Here is a 17,471-nt window from a genome sequence, read left to right on the forward strand (position 1 = left end):
CTCTTAGGGAATGACTATCACGCACAGGATTTCTTTCACTTGCCAATATGTGCATGTCTGTAAGTGTGTATTTAAACTAGACCTAGGCCTTGCTCCTAATAAATTAAACTTCCTTTTGCTGCAGAAATTGTTTTTTAACAAAGCTAGTATTCATCTTGCACTATTAATGAGAGCATTGAGGAGAATAAATATAATATCATGTATCTTATTTGAAATACCAGATATCCACAGACAGAATAAAAGCTGTGAATATTTGTCACTGAGAAAACCTTGTAGGCAGAGATGCTTTGATTTTGGTTTTTTTTTTTTTTTGACTGATTGAAAAATAAGATGTGCTTTATCAGACATGACAGCACTTGCATTCAGCTAAATTGAAGCTCTTGCAATCTTTAGGTATGTGTCAAAACATTTTGAAAGCATAACAAATAAATAAAAATGTTCGGAACAACAAGGGAGGTATAAAGTTGGTGGGGAAAGGAAGGGCAAGGATATCACCGGTGTAATGACAAGTCTGTTTAGTTCACATGGAAGTTCTTAAATGATTGATTAGCTAGAGGACCATGTTTCTTTTAAATAAAAGATCTTTCTTATTTTTTTACCAAATATTTATCTGATGGGAAGACGATTCTTTCACCCAGCGGAGCTGAGACAATAATTCTGGGAAGAGGGCAGTGTGAGGAAAGCAGGGAGAGAGAGGTAGTAGGGTTGTTAACTTTGCTGTGGCGAAGGCAAAAGGCTGATGCAATGAGATACTAGCTTGGCAGGAATAGATTTATGCCAGGACTTGAAGGAACACTTTGTGCTCAAATTGTTTATCACAAGGGAAATCTTTCTTTACCATATATGAATCCCAGTTAAAGTCTTTGTATGAGGTAGGTGTTTGTTTACACATCATTGTAGTTCATGAGAGATGAGACAAGCATCCTCTTACCAAAGAGTGGATTTTCAATGTGTGAGAAACAACTTTTCATACAAAATTGTAAGGGCTGTTTCTTTTGACAGCTGTGTCAGAGATGGATGTTGTCCATGTCATGTTTACTTCAGATTATGAAATGAAAATATATTTAAGCACATATTTTATTGACCTTCAGAAAGCATGTATGCCATTGAAAATACATTAATCACTAGAATTATTATTTTTTTAATTACTAATGAGGTAGTATAAATTTCAGAAAAGCTTCACAGTAGCAGGGTGGTTTGCAATAGAGTGGGACTTTGTCTCACTTGTCCAACAAACAACATGGTACATTACATTGTTAATTTCAGATGGACAATGTTGTGAGAACATAAAATACAATTAGAATTATTTTTATTGAAGTAAGAACTGCTGGAAAATACCCTTGATACAGTCTTCTGCCGTCAGTAATGCATGACATACTTGTGTTAAGTGTATGAATGCACGTGTACAAACACTTGGGTCAGAGTAACTTTTCAGACATAAGGTCGTTCCACTTTGTTATCCACTTGGTAGCTGAACAACTACACTAAAAATCAAACATTTATGAGCTTTGACACTCCATTTGCTATGCCATTCATATTTATCATACTAATCACATTTGTCTTTTACAAAAAATCCTTTGACTGCAGTGTCAACACCTATATCTTCTAAATCATACTCAGCTTTATAACTTAGAGATACTCCTATTTGTAGTGATACAGTCTGCAACACAGTATTTTGTTCTGCTGTGTTTCTGAACTAGACATTACGTTTGGTGAAAGGTGTCCACTGCATGGGATTGTGGTCCTTTGGGGAAGGTCGTACAGGGATTCACGGAGAATGCTGGAGATGTGGTGGAGACAAAGAGCTCTATACCAACTGCTGGTGAGAGGATATGAAACTGATAAATGTAGCAGAAAATTTTAACCTCTCTGCATTAAGAGAATAAACACAGCACCCGTTCTGTTAGTGTGGAATGATTTATGCTTCCCTATTTCTTCTTTTCTGTAGCCATTTAGGGAGACTCACAGCATTAGTGTATTATAGTGCTAGACCTGCTCGGCATGTGTGTCTGGCACAGGGTGACTACCGAAAATAAGTTCGTAATGTGGGGAAATGAACTCAGAATATACAAAGAATATACAGGATATACAAAGAAAAATGCTTTGCCAACTTTACACTCATTAAGGCAAGAAGATTGCTGCCTCTGATCACTTAATAAGCTTATTGCTTGTAATCCCAGAACAAAAATGATATATGAAAACATAAATATGAATAATCACTTGCATTTGACTGTGACAATAATAGACAGAGATAATTGATATTTAGAACTTTAAAAGCTGTTTAAATACTGTCATAAATCCATTACAGTCTTCAAACTCAGTTTGTAAGTAGGCATTCCAAACGTAAAGTATTATTTCAGATGCGTGACAGTAATTTTGTACCAAACAAGTTTGTCATCAGCTAACACACAACAACTCCGAGGGGCAGTTGGAAAGAACTAGGTTATTAATAACAACCATTATGTTAGAGTATTCAAGCATTTAAATTGAGTTTGAAAGTTTACTGCCTCAGAAGTAAACAAGATTGGTGGAACTCCATATTCCAGTAGATCTCTAGGATTCATTGATGGTAGGTAGAAACTGTCCCTTTGTTAGTTATATGGACAGTTGTCTTTGTGCCTGACTGGAATACAACAGTTCTGGGTTTAATTTACACATAGTACATCTCTACAACCTTATTGGTATAGCCAAATAATAACTCCCTTAGGGCCTGTTGGAGTTTTGGGATAGTCTGACCATAAAGAAGAGCCTGTAGGCCAGAAGAAAGAGACTGAAAGAACCAACACATTTTATTCCAGCTATCTCAGTTAAGTGAGCATGCTTATCAGTTTTTGCTTTACTTTATGAGCTGTGTGCCTTATTCCCAGCTGCTCTCAAATGTTCAGCCTGATGTCTAATATATTCCCTGTTCTTTGCCTGCTCTTTTCACATACACATTACATTAGTTCTACCTAGAGAATGAGTTGGTGCAATGGTGTCTCCTTTATCACATGACTGCAAGCATTGTTTGAATTTGTTATAGAATGCTTATTAAATTGTGTTTGCTCAAGAACAATGTTATGAACCTACTTTATAATTGTTTTGAGCAATGCCTTGTTTACTGTTTTCATCCAGAAAAGCTTGAACTGTTCAGTGTATTGGTAGTTCGTGAGATTGCTAGCAGCTTTATGTGACGCTGTAAAAAGTCAGTGAAAAAAAACCAGGATTCATTCTAGGTGATGGTACTTGTCCCTTGCTTTGCATGAGTTGAAGAGAACTGGTTGTGATTGCTTTGGGACCAAGCTTACCTGTTCTGCCAAGAGTAAGGAAAATATGGGATGAGGATTGAGAGAAGAATAATAAAATGAGCTGCTGTATCTTTGGCTTTTAAATGTATTTGATGGCTGAACCTAATCAAGTATGTCAGGGGAACACTGTGGAACTTTTACTTATAAAGAAAGCTTTAAGAAAACCACTACTTTTGTATTGACTGTGGCAGTTTGAAGTCTGACACAGAGTAGCCCTCAGAATTAAGTCAGATGTCAAGTAAACAGAGCAGAATACACCATGATCAGACCATCTGTATTTCACAGCACACATAGCTCAAGCCCAGTGAGCTATGCTTATGCAGGGGTTTTGATCTTCTAGGTTGAGTCATGGCTGGTTTAGGGCATGCACTAGGTGAGTTGAGCCACGTGAAGGAATGATTTGCAGGGGGTGCAGTAGGAAATACCGCTCATTTTGGCTTATGCACACATGTAACTGAAACATATGCAACTAAAACATTTAAGGCTTGACTTGTGCTTGTTCCAATCAGTGCCAACCTACTGATCCAGTATGTGTGGATGAGCTGTTCTTGCCACTTCATTGTTTCTGCAGTAGGATGAAGAGTGTGTGAGACAGTGCTTTACACTTTTCATCTGTGATTTCTGACCCTTGGAGAGTGGCAGTGAGTCTCTGGGTCGGCTCATGCTGGGTGGTGGTGGTAAACGCTGCACAGGAGAGATGCTTGTTACATGATATGGTCACTGCTGGCCCCTTGTACACCTGCCAGTTCTGGTGGTGCAGGACAGCGTGTACAGCACGGAGGGACTGCAGCCTGGGGAGAAATGGCCCCCCGCTTCCCTGTGAGAAAGGCTATTTTTGTGGAACTGTATGATGAGCTCTGGTATCTTCCAGCTCTAAGGTACTTTAATTAGGATGGCTGTGTCAATTCAGAAACCATTTCAGAAAAAACAGTCACTGTTGTAAAGCAGCCTGTGCCTCATTACTGCTGATTCTTAGGTAAGTATTCTACTTGAATAGTTAATTTCCTTGAAATAATAGGTAGCTTTGAGAAAACTAATTTCTTTGATTGTACGGGGTCAAGGCATGCTTTATTCAGTGTCATGTAATTTATCCACCACAAGGCACACACAAGGGTGTTAACTACAGTGGATTCTGCTTGGTGATTCTCGGGCTTCTAGCTGACCACAGGGATGCTAGTGGTGATGTTAAGGAAGGATGGCATTCACATCTTTAAGTTGTATGAGGGCCCTTCCCAACTTGCATTGAAGGAAGGAGTTCAAGAATACTTGCGTGAGTTGGCAGTGTGTGCTCACAGCCCAGAAAGCTGACCGAATCCTGGGCTGCAAAGGATCAAAGGAATCCCAAATCACAGGGAGTGTGGCCAGCAGGTTGAGGGGGGTGATTCTTCCCCTCTACTCTGCTCTTGTGAGACCTCACCTGGAGTACAGCGTACAGTTCCAGTGCTCCCGACATAACGAGGATGTGAACTGTTGGAGCAAGTCCAGAGGAGGGACACAAAGTTGATAAGAGGACTGGAGCATCTCCCTTTTGAAGACAGGCTGAGAAAGTTGGGGCTGTTCAGCCTGGAGAAGAAAAGGGTGAGTGGAGACCTCACAGCAACCTCCCAGTATCTGAAGAGGGCCTACAGGGAAGCTGGAGAGGGACTTTTCATCAGGAACTGTAGTGATGGAACAAGGAGTAATGGGCACGAACTGAAAGAGGAAAAATTTAGGTTAGGTGTTAGGAAGAAATTTTTTACTGTGAGGATGGTGAGATACTGGAACAGGTTGCCCAGTGACATTGTGGATGCCCCATCCCTGGCAGTGTTCAAGGCCAGGTTGGACAAGGCCTTGAGCGACCTGCTCTAGTGGGAGGTGTCCCTGCCCATGGCAGGGGCGTTGGGACTAGATGATCTTTAAGGTCCATTCCAAACATTTTATGATCCTGTGATTTTTCACGCTTACTGTGTATAATGGTATAAGACCTGTATCCAACATATAGGGGAAATAAGCAATACGTTGTGTCCTTGTATCTTTCATCCAGCTTATGACATAGATGGGTGCACTTGATGCCATGATGGAAAGAGTAGTGTTGTTTACTGTTCCATCCATGTGTTTGTTGTGACCTGTTCCGTTGCCGTTTTTTATAAACGGTTAATCTTTTATTAAAGTGACCAGATGTATTGTGGAAATCATTGCTGGTCCCTTTTCCTTTGTTATTTTACTGCTGCAGGTGAAGGGCTCACTCTGTAAGAGCCCAAGAGAGCTTTATGGACCCAGTGGGAATAAAAAGTGTATCTGTCAAAAAGAAAGGACATAGGATTTAGGAAGAGAGGCTCTCCTCTTGACTAGTTGTTCATGTTGACATTGAGTGATAGAATGGAATCTTCATCAGAACCTTCTGTAGCCTGTTCCTGTGTTCCTGTTTTCTATGCTGAGGTAGGGTTTGCAGATTTTTTTAAAGAATTTTGGTGTATTGTTTGTTATTTCAAACCTAAGGGACCTGGGAGTCTGGTTAACCGCAGGAGATCTTGGATTAGAAGAGGGAAGAAGTTTTCCACAGTGAGAGAACATGTTCAGTGTTTCAGTTCACTAAATCAAGCAGAAAAGGAGAGGAGGTTTTATGGTGTTGAGGGACCAAGAGCCTGAGACTGCATACAGATTTTGGATAATTTCTGAAACAAAATCGAATACGTGCAGATAGAAAGACCAGGACATGAAAGGTTGGGGAATTACTCGTTGTTATTGGAAGGACTGAAATTATAGACTCTGAACAATTTCGTTTCACTGTGTTAAGTGGACATTTATGTAAATGTGTAACTGAACATTATGTGACCAGTAATCAAAAGGACATGATAAAGATTTAGTGTAATGATTTGTTTAAGGATCTTTGAGGTGGCTGGACTAAAACACAGTAAAAAAAATAACATACTCAAGATGATTAAAAAATTCAAATATAACTTGAATTGCACCCAGAAGTATATTTTCATACTGATTTTCAAAATGTTTTATTTTTTTATCATTGTTAAGATTATACTACTTCATAGATAGAGTTGTGATAGGAGTAGAAATGTTTTTGGTAGGGTAGGACTGATTTTGCCAGAAGCAGCTTACAGTGCTGTCTGTGCTTTTCAAATGGCATTTTGGTTGCAGTATTTTGTAGCAGCCTGTCCGTGCAACAGCTCATAAAAATACAGAAAACAGAAATATGGTATTTTTGCTTCAAACAACTGATATTGTTCGTCAATTCATTTTATATATGAGCAGTTGGTGCACATACTGTTTATTCACATTGCAGTTTTTGTTTTATTTACTGATGCTGAAGTGTGAAAATGAAATATAAGCTGTCAGTAAAAAGTGACTGGCACCATTTGTTATTATGGCTGAAGCAAAAGAAGTATCTCTCACTCATTATTTAATTGTCCGAATTTTTAAGTTCAGAGATTCCTGCCGAGAAGCCTGATATGACTAAGAGGCTGTGACTGTTCATGTGAACTGCTTGTATGTACAATCCCATTTGAATGAAGCAGAAGTGTGGCACTGACCAGAAATCTCGAAAATATGAGAAGAACATTCATTCCTATTTAGATTGAGCAGCCTCAGCTGTGGCTTGTGGACCGATGGTCACACAGCTCTGTTTTTGGGACTTTGTGTTGTTGCTTCATATTCTAGTAGGTTGATGCTTTTCAGCTGTTATGATCACTCCCTACCTTAACAATACAGATGGGTATTCTTAAAAAATGTTATTAAAATACCTATTCTGAAGCAGCACACTTGTTTACAGGTTGTGGGTTGTGGAGCACTTCCAGATGCAAGTTGAAGCTAGCTGGGTGAAAGCACTGAGCTGTGCTTGATTAAGAGATGGCAGATGGGGCTTCAGCTGACCATGCAGCAGCCTGTGAGCATGGCTGCCATCCTCTGTTCCTCACCAGCCCCTCTCCCTTTGCTGAGCAGAAGCTGAAGTGTCTCTGAGTTTGGGCTAATGTATATTACAGTGATCTAGCCTGTAAGTGTCTGTCCCTAGGAGGGCAGACCTGCCGAAGCTGGTGGAAGTGTGGCACCAGGGGAGGTGGAGACTTGCTAATATAGAAGAGCAGGAGGCCTGAGCAAACAATTGTACTCATTAAGGCAATTACTGGACAGAAGTGAGGTGCTTTCTGGAGAAAAATGAAAGTCAATCTGTGTTTTATTCCACTGGTGTAGTTCATAGGTAGAGATGACTGCCAGTCATTTGTGGGTGCTGTAATCACACAGACTAGTGGAGGAATTTGGGCGTTAGAAAACCAACAATGAGGGAGCACTGGAAACACATTTAACAAGCTAGTATTCAACCTAAGGCGGCTGAAGGTCCACACTAAGACCTTAAATCATCTTGTCCGTGAGCTGCTTTACGCTGACAATGCTGCCCTCGCTGCCCACACAGAAGCAGCTCTGCAGCGTTTAACATCCTGCTTTGCAGAGGCTGCTGAGCTTTTTGGGCTGGAAGTCAGGTTGAAGAAGACAGAGGTTTTCTATCAGCCTGCATCTCAGGAAGTCTTCCATCATCCCCATATCACCATTGGCGAATCAGAGCTCAAATCAGTCCAGCAATTTGATTACCTAGGAAGCATCATCTCCTTGGATGGTAAGATTGACGAAGAAAAAGACAACAGGTTAGCAAAGGCATAGAGAGCCTTCAGTAAACTCCATAAAAGAGTTTGGCAAAACAAACACCTGAAGAAAAGTACAAAGATCAGTGTTTACAGAGCCATTGTACTGTCTAGTCTTTTATATGGGTCTGAATCGTGGGTCATTTACTGCCACCACTTGTGTCTCTTAGAACGCTTCCATCAGTGCTGCCTCCGTACAATCCTAAATATCCACCGGATGGATTATGTGACCAACACGTCTGTCCTTGAACAGGCAGCAGTCCCGAGCATTGAGGCCATGCTGCTGAGAACACAGCTGTGCTGGGCAGGGCACGTCTCCAGGATGCAGGACTGCCGCCTCCCTAAGATCGTGCTCTATGGGGAACTTGCCACTGGTGCCGCAAGAGAGGAGCCCCGAAGAGGAGATACAAGGACTGCCTGAAACAATCCCTCAGCCTTGGCCATATTGATCATCACCATTGGTCTACCCTGACCTCAGATTGGGAGCCCTGGAGATACACCATCTATAACGCTGCTGCTGCTTTTGAGAACACACGCAGGATCACTCTCGAGGAGAAAAGACAATGCAGAAAGAATCGCATCTTGTCAATATCACCTGGGGGGTCTTTCTGCTGTGCCTTCTGCAACCGGACTGGTCTATCTCGCATTGGCCTTTTTAGCCATCAGCGCGCTTGTAGCAAGTGTGGGTAGAGCCCTTCCCAAATCTTCATTCGTGAAGCCTAGCCGTGATGAGTGATACTTGACATAAGTTTTCTGGGATGCATTAAGGAACTGAGACAACTAGAATAGACAGTAATTCTAACACTGTAGATCAAAGATGGAGGATGTGTACTTCTGCCTCAACAGCACTGACCTTCCTGGATGTTCCACGTTATAGTACATGCAATAGTTGCTTATTGGCAACTCTGTCTTTGTGCACTGACTTTTGATCCCTACTGCTTTTACCATGCATTTCTTTGTCTTTGTCTTAGCAGAGCACTTCAGTTTATACAGAAAAGGACTAATGCCATTATGTTGTTTTGTCATTCAAAACAGTGGGGAAAAAAAAAAAGCTCATATTCCTTTGACTGTTTCTTTGCTTCTTTGCAGACCTATGTTGTGTGGGATAGGTGAGGGATGAAGATGATGCTTTCAAAATCATCCTTGTAACTCCTTTCTAAGGAGTGCCATGGGACCTTAGGGAACCATCTGCAGATAGTGTTACAAATTTTGGATGTCTTTTATGTAGTGTCAGTACTTCTGCCCGTTGGCTCAAAGAGGTATCCATGGACATTAAACACTGGTTGCTCTTCCCCTTATAACCGGCAAGTCACTGTGTAGAGCGTGGTCATTTAACTGTTAAAAATTTAAGCAAATGTTAAAATGGTAAAGAAGGGCCAAATGGACCACTAGAAATAATTAAAGTGGGTCAAGAAGACCTACTACTGTAGTTTCTCTTCATCTGTTAATACAGTCAGGCACTGAGAAGTTGTGAAGGAAATTCAAGACAATCTCTCCAAGTTTTGCCATGATTACTCAGTGGAATCACTTGTTGCCAGGTGCTCATGCTGAATGAGAGAGAACAGCACCCACTGCTATGGGACTTAGTTTTCTGAAATTACTGAAAGCCTATTGTCAGTCCACTTGTTGTAGGGGATTATTAGTACTTTGTGGACTGTTGTACAGTTTGAATGACAGGTAGAAATTATATTTATGCAGAAAGTGTATCTCACCTTATCCTGTTAGCTGTGGGAATGCATACAGCACCTTTTATTTGGAGTTTCAATGAAGCTGTGCAACAGGGATTGTAGGATAGGAGTGAAGGATTTGGTCTGCATTTCCCAAGCAGTAGCTCCTGGAAGTGATTTGCAGCTTGCGGCTAGGAATGGAGCCATATCCCTGTCCTTGGCTGCACGGGAGGCTCTGCAGTGTGTTCAGGAAGACCTCACCCAGATGTGAGCCTTTAAAGCCTGTGCTCTGAAGCCTTGGTTTCTAGCAGAACCACTTTTCTTTTTTTTTTTTTCTTTTTCCTCTTAGTTGGTTGAGTGTTTTGGTGTTGTTTTGAATATGTTATGTTCTTAGTTTTTATGTAGTCTTGGAATTAGTAATAAACGAGGTGTTGCTTATATTTGATGGATGATGTATCCAACTCAAGAGTCCAGGAAGCCTACATATTCCTCTTCTTTCAGCTGGTCTCTTTGGCAGTAGCATGAACTGCAAGGTTTACATGAATTAAAGATTCATGACTGAGTATGAAGTCAGGCCATTAAAGCCATCTGCTGATCAGACCCCTTTGAGCAATTTGTTAATAAAGTGAAAATCCAGCATGCTACTCACTAAATATATTTAATTGCTTTAGGGGTGGGTGCTGCTGGGAGGAATCTAGCATCTTTTCTGGAGTCTGGCATGTTGTTTATTGTATGACCCAGTTTGCAGCAAGCCTGTCCTGTGAGGCACAGGACAATACTATGCTGCACAACTATTTTGCTAAGTAGTTGAAATACTGTGCCAGCATTATTTGGGACAGATACATATTTGATAACCCGTTGCTGCCAAGTTGCATGATAAAAAGAACATCTTTTTTTTCATCATGGAACTTTCCTCCATTGTTCATCAGCAAGCTGAGCCTGAGGAGCTCTGGTTCTATTAAGATTTAAGGAAAGTTTCTAGTCAAGGTGTCATTAGTATATCCTGTGACTCATTAGCAAATATGCTTATTTTGGAGTTTTCCGTATTGTACTACATCTCTAGGCATTTGCTCAAAATTCATCATACTTCCAGAAAATTCAGATTGTGCCATCAAATTTATTTAAAAGAGACTTTCATAAATCCAGAGAAACTTAAACACCAGTAGGTATCCTCTTAGATAATCTTAATTTGTTACTCTGGTCTCTGCCACATGATGACCTCTCTGCAAGAAACAAGCACTTCTTCACCTATCTCAGAGTAGCTAAAAACTTGCTCTCTAGCCAAAACAGGAGACTGGCAGGCTTCAACTGCAAACTGGTTTCTTTGTGGATACTTACCTGCAGGCCCTCAGATACACTCCTTGCTGCTCTGCAGAGTTGATTCAGTCACCTGGTATGGTTAATCTGATTTTTCTTTCCACTGTTTGAATTTCTCTGCTGTCTGAACTCTGCCTGAAAAGTAGACTGGTACACGTTCTCTTATTTTTCAGATCAGTCATGCCAGCTATGCATAAAAGAGCTGGAGCAAAAGCATTCCATATCCGTTAAGTGTTTTATTTTCCAGACTAAAAACTGAATACTTGCAGCTTGCATGTCATTATATGCCTGTCATTCCTAATTACTTTCTGGCATCCTCCTGGGTGTTTTGTGGACAGGAAAATGCATTTGATTTTTTTATTTTTTTTTTTAAAAACACACAGCTGAAATGCCTCCATAACTAGGCTAACAAAACAAACCAAAACAAAACAAACAACCACCCACCCCACCCCCCCACCCCCTGCAAAAAAAATTCGACAAAGAAAGCCAGAGAGGGAGTTTTTATAGGGGCAAGCAGTGATAGGGCAGGAGGGGATAGAATTAAACTAAGAGTAGATTTAGATGAGAGGGTGGTGAGACACTGAAACAGGCTGCCTGGAAAAGTGTTGATGCCCAGTCCCTGGAAATACTGAGGGCGAGGATGGATGGGGCCTTGAGCAACCTGGTCTAGTGAAAGGTGTCCCTGCCCACAACAGCCAGGTTGGAACTAGATGATCTTTAAAAGAGCAACCGAAACTCTTGCAACCCAAACCGTTCTGTGATTCTGTGAGGTGGAAAATTACTAGGAGAAATAAATGTGTGGACATAATAACTTGTTCCTTTCTGAAAGAGTAACTTGTTTTGTGTCTTATTATCAGTAAGCATTTTGTCTTGAAGGAATAAGACTGTTACATTTCATAACTGGAAATCAGTCATGAAGCGTATTTGGTTGTTTTCAAAGCTTGTAAGTATGTGATTTTTCCCTGCTGGTATTCTGTATACGGTGGCATGTTTTACCAAAGGAAAACATGGTGTTTGTGTATCAGATTTTATACACACGAATTCATAAATGCCCATGTAAAGAGAAGCAGATTTGCAGTTATGAGCCTTGAGATATGCTCCCAGCAAGATACAATAACTCTCCTGAGGCTGGTGGTAAATAGAAACTGCATCAGTGAAAAATCAGAGTTTCCCAGCTGGCATTTCCTTTGCTTCTTTGGATTTTGTTCTTCCTTGATTGTCAGTTGACAAGTTGACTACTCTGTCAGTGTGCTGGAGTACTGAAAGCCTATTATCTCCCCAAATAGCTGCAGTTCCTCAGTCTGAAGGTGAGTCTTTGGAGTCACTGCAATTAAGAGTGATGCAGCTTTGTGGAGCGTGTGTCAATACAAAGGCTGCCTAGGATAGATTTAGATATGAAACACATTCAAAAGCTGTATCTGGAAATTAAAGCCAAGATTAAATAATTGGGGAGGCTCTCATTTCTCTGCCGTGGGGTCATGCACTGTGGCATGGGTTGGGAGCTCAGTTTTCATTGGGCCAATATGACTTGTCCCACAAGTACCTGGTACCAGGAGAGGTGGGGAGCCTTTGGCAGGGGGCTGCCTTGCCATCAGGAAGGGTGAGTCAAGTTCTTTCGGCAGCAGCCCACAATCAGGTTGGTTTTGGCCAGCACAAAGCTGCCTTTTGACAGCGCAGTGTACCAGGTGCTGCAAGACTTTTTGCAGGACTGTGGCTGAAAGAGACAGCTGGAGCCCCTGCAGCTGGGAACGCTGGGATCTGTCACCTGCAAGATGGCCCAAGTATATCATGGAACCCAGCAGAGTGTGTATTCAGGGACAAGGGATCTGAGAGCTCCACAGCTAGTGCATTGCAATCAAAGACAAATTTTGGGCAGGTAGGTTGGGCAGGATTGAGCACATGGGAAATGTAACTTAATAGTAGCTCGTCTGTGTAGGTGGTCTCCAAAGTTAAAGTTGCTGAAGAATACTGACATGATGTAGTATTAAGTATCTGTACTAGATACCTGAATTATATTTGCTGTCTGTAAAGTCTCAACAGACTGTGAACAGCCTAAGACCATCTTAGACACCTCAGTTTACTGCCTGCTGTCCAGTGGTATGTACTGAATTTCGCTGGTATGTGCTCTCTGCTGTGATAAACAGGAGCAAACATTCTTGCCTCAGGTGACAATAATTTATTACTAATACAGTGCCATAGCCATAGTTTGCAATTCACTCATCTATGCTAAACAAAGATGAAGATAGCTGCCCTGGAGAACTGGCAGATGGCATTCAGGAATAGCAATATAATCACATGCGGTTGTGATGTGTGGTGATTATTTGTGATTTTTGTTGTTGTTGACTGTGTACCTGCTGAAATCTCATGATCCTAAATATTAATTGCCTCTTTGTGCCTTGCTAAAATAGCTGTAGGAAAATACTTTTCTGAAATCAAAGGTTTTAAGGGAATTTTGAATATAGCCTGATGAAATATGACTGTGCAGAATCCTTGAATATTTAATTTAAATAAAGATAATTAATATCTTCTGTGAAATGAAGTGTATAAGTGTTTCATTATATGCTTGCCTCTGCCTGGATGAAATAAAATAGCCATTTTTCTGGTAAAACAAAAGTTTTCAGGAAATTAAACCAGTTCCTACTTTTGGGTTCAATTAGACCAATAGTTTCATCTCTCAGAAGTAGCTGGGACTGTATAACTCATAAATGGTGGACTGTCTAAACATATTTTAAAAGAAGTTAGTTTTTTCAGTCTGAAGAATGATTTTAATGAGTTAAAAACAGCTAAACAAAAGTAACTTTAAATAAATTCAGATAAGTTCTAATAATTTTAAGTGCATTCCTATAAATAAAAGGTTTTTTTTAATTGCATAAAATGATGCAAATTCTATAGTAATAAAAATTCCAATCTTCCTATAGAATTATATGAATGGAGCCAACTGAATTTTTTTGCATCTCAGCAGAAAGATCTGTTGCTGAACTGGTTTTTGCTGTCAAGCTAACTGCTCTCAGTTTCCTTTAATGGAGAAGCCACTGTTTTTATGATGTTCAAGAAGATACTGAAATGCCTTGAAGCAGACAGGATTGTACTACGTGATTACTTATCAATGCAAGGTATTGATTGTGCAAGATAAGGATGATGGTAGCTATAATTCTGCTTGGTGCCATGATGAGCACTAAGGGGATGCACCTCTTTGTCCTTGAACAGTGTGCAGTGTGGGTAGGGAAGCTGTCACCTCTTGTGTGGACGGGTCAGCAGAGCCCCTCAGCACTGCCCAGTGAGCTGCTGGGCAGGGTCTGCTGGGGGCTTGTTTTGCTCTTCTTAATCACCTAGCTGGAAAGTTACTGAAAAAAAAACACCCTTCACCACAGACGCTGTGGTCTCCAGGCTGCAAGGCTCTTTGCTGGCCTCCCTTTTCCTTGCTCAGAAGTCTCACATCTCCTCTGTAAACCAACTGCCACTCTTTAAACCTCTCTCTGTTGGTCAGGTTTTCTGAACTTCGTATCATTTTGCTCTCTTTGGCACACTTTCATTTGGCAGGAGAAACCTTCTAACATGCTGCTCCCATTAATGTGCTACAGAGTTCCAGGTGCCTGTGAGACAATAGCATTTTTTCATTAATTTTTTCCTTTGATTTCCACTGATTTTTATTTTCTTTCCTTTTTCCCTGGTAAAAACTGCTGCCTAGCCAGTAACTCCTTACTTGTGTTGCTCAGTGGTAGAATAGGACACTCTGACTTTAATCTTGTAATACAGCAATGTGAGAACTGTATTAAATCATGGGAAATCCCTAGATGTGATCATGGTTTTGTTTGGTGTTTTCTGGTTTTTTGTTTTTTTGTTTTTTGTTTTTTTTTTTCATTAAGCACTGCTCCGAATAAATTTGTGTTAGAAGCTTCAGACTGAAAAATGCTTTAGTGAAATACTCAAAATCCATCTTTATTTCCAGGTTAGGTGTGGGCATAACAGGTTTTACTATGGATCTGGACTGGTCCCACGCTACATAAGTGTGATACTGGTGACCTCCTGCCGGCACTGTCCTTTGTCAGAGCCAATGCTCAAAGTCCTGTTTGGTTTTTTGGTCAGTGAAAGTCCTGGCTCTGCTTTTTTTCATGGGTTAATGTGGTAACTGCAGTGGCCAAGCAGAGTGTCTGACACTAGAGCTTCCCCTTTGTTCCTAACTTCTGGTTACAAAACTGTGCAAATACAGCTCCCAAGCTGACAAGCTGGTTTTCCTAAGCTAGAGGGAGAGCCCTGCTAAGAGCTTTCGCTCTCCCTGAGGTTTATTGCAAAATGAGAATGTTCCCTTCCTTTCTGGCATCAACTCAGGTTTATAAACTTTGTTAACAAAAGAAATACTGAGTTCATATTCCAGAATACTTGGAATCTGGTTGTTGATTTTTGGGTACACAGGGCTATTGCTCTCACACAGCACAGTTTTGTCCTTAAACTTCCAGATGATCCCTTTACACATTTTCTTGTTTATTCTGTCAGAGGGCTCATTCCTGGAAAATTGAATGTGAGCAGTTTCCAAATTGTACTGAGGGGTGATGGTTCTGTCTTGCTGTGATAGTGCTTGGTGGGACAGATAGTAGACATTTTGTATATTACTGATTTTTAGCACTGTGGATGGGAATATTTGAGTACCAGAGACGATGAATGGATGGGGTATTTTTCTAGAGATGGGGATGGCATGTAGGTCGTGGGTGTGGGCTTCAGCTGGGAGTTCTGCCTGTTGGGCAAGTGGGAAGGGGTGGTATCTGAGAGAGGCTGCAGCAGGTAAGAGGCGGCCAGGGGTCATCTGCTGACTTTCATTCACTCTCCTTGGGCACAGATTGCACCTCTTCTGCCCTAGCCTGTCTCCGTCTCTTGGATATCTCAGCTGCTTTTTCCCTTTGAAGTTGACCATGGCTGCAGATGTGTTGAAAGGTGAGCTCCCACTGAGCAGCCTGCTTGCTTGTCTTAATACAGAAGCTGGATTATTTTATCTTTTGTTATTTTATTGGGATTGGGGTGTTATGAAGGAAGGACAGAAGGCAGTGCTGGATTATGAGGGCTGGTGTACAGAAACTATGAAGATGGGGCTGTTCAGTATTGAGGAATAATGTTTTTTTCTTTGTACAACACTAATTACTTTGCATTCTATTTTCACTGTGACAGCTCAGGTGTAATTACTCCTCACCATGGACTACTTAGATGAGTACTGTATATTCCTGTGAACTTTTTAACCTGCTAAATGAATCACATGGAGAAAGTTAATGCTATTTATATTTAAATAAAAATTTGCAAACCAGGCAGAAGGGAAGAGTGTACACAAAAATAATGTTACCCTTTATGTTCAGCTAGTTGAGGGAAACCTGGTGGCTTCTTGAGAGCCTATGAGTATGAGTTTCTGCTAAAGCCAATTGATTGTAATAAAAGGGTTTTCTTTTGAAAAGGGCACTGTCCACTTGCCTGTATTTTTTTTCTTTAAACATTGCCCAAAATAAATTCAGTAATAATGCCTGATGGGCGTCATAGCCTTCCTTTTCTCATTGGTCCTGTTTATTTCTTGATAATGTCATGTTTCAGGTTTGGGGGGCAGTGCTGAAAAGAGGTAAATGCATAGAGCAAGGTTCATTCTGTTTGGTTTACTTCCTGTTTACCTCCATGTCTGTTTAGCACCTTGCTTAAGATTTGGTCTTACACATGGTACTATATAAAGTAATTTTTAAAGACATGCAGTATGCCTTTTCCTTGCTTTTAATGAAGTTTTTTAACCTTCAGTGTTGACTGCAGAATTTTGCAAATGTGAATCCTAAAGGCTGAGGCCCCAGAAGAAATAAGAAAGCTCATTTTTAAGCATGACTTTAAGCCTACCTCATGAATGTTGAATGCCTGTGGTAAACTTGGCAAATCAAGTAACTTCTTAATACAGTCCTGTTCACTGTCTTTGGTGTATGAATGCCTCAACTATTCCAAACAAAGAGAGTAGAAACAGAATCTTTTTCTACATCCTCTTTTTCAACCTGTAAGCTAACTGATTTACAGATTTATACATGTGGTGTATTAGTTGCTTTCTCAAGGTGGACACTACTTAGGTCCTGATCCTGTAGTGAGATTTCTAAGCACAAGCCAGTGTTAAAATCACTGGCAGGATGAGAACACCTGGATCTCTCTGAAAAGGGCTCATTTCGTGTCAGTTTCATATGCTGAGAGGGAGCAACAAGGCATGTTTTAGCAGGGAAACTTTGGACAAACTGTTTCAAGGGCAGAGAAGGTACAGGTATTTCTTAGAGTAAAACTACTGTGTAGTACTGAGTCATATTTGTTTACATATAAAATTATGTCTGTTGTTAAATAAGCAGCATTTGTGTTTGCTTGCTGTAATTCTGTTACTTAAATTGCTACTTCAGGAGAGCATGCTCCCAATTAATAGGATGTTACCCAAACCAAAGTACAGGAATTTCAGAGTGTTTCAGCATAAAGCTGCTTTTAAAAGTGAAGAAATAATCTTACTCTCTGTTCTTCCTACTGTTTCTTTAAGCAACAGCTAAACCATCCAGCTCTCAGTGCCACTTATCATTAGGAGA

The 17,471-nt window shown here is 40.7% G+C and overlaps 1 protein-coding gene across 3 annotated transcripts in view; it reads left to right on the forward strand.

Annotated features, from left to right (window-relative positions):
• Nucleotides 1–17,471, forward strand: part of GHR (growth hormone receptor) — a 155,550-nt gene that overhangs the window by 34,275 nt on the left and 103,804 nt on the right. The gene's annotated exons all lie outside the window — the stretch shown is intronic.

Source organism: Myiozetetes cayanensis, unplaced genomic scaffold (genome assembly GCF_022539395.1).
Source record: "Myiozetetes cayanensis isolate MyiCay16 unplaced genomic scaffold, myiCay2020 scf4, whole genome shotgun sequence".
NCBI lineage: Eukaryota > Metazoa > Chordata > Aves > Passeriformes > Tyrannidae > Myiozetetes > Myiozetetes cayanensis.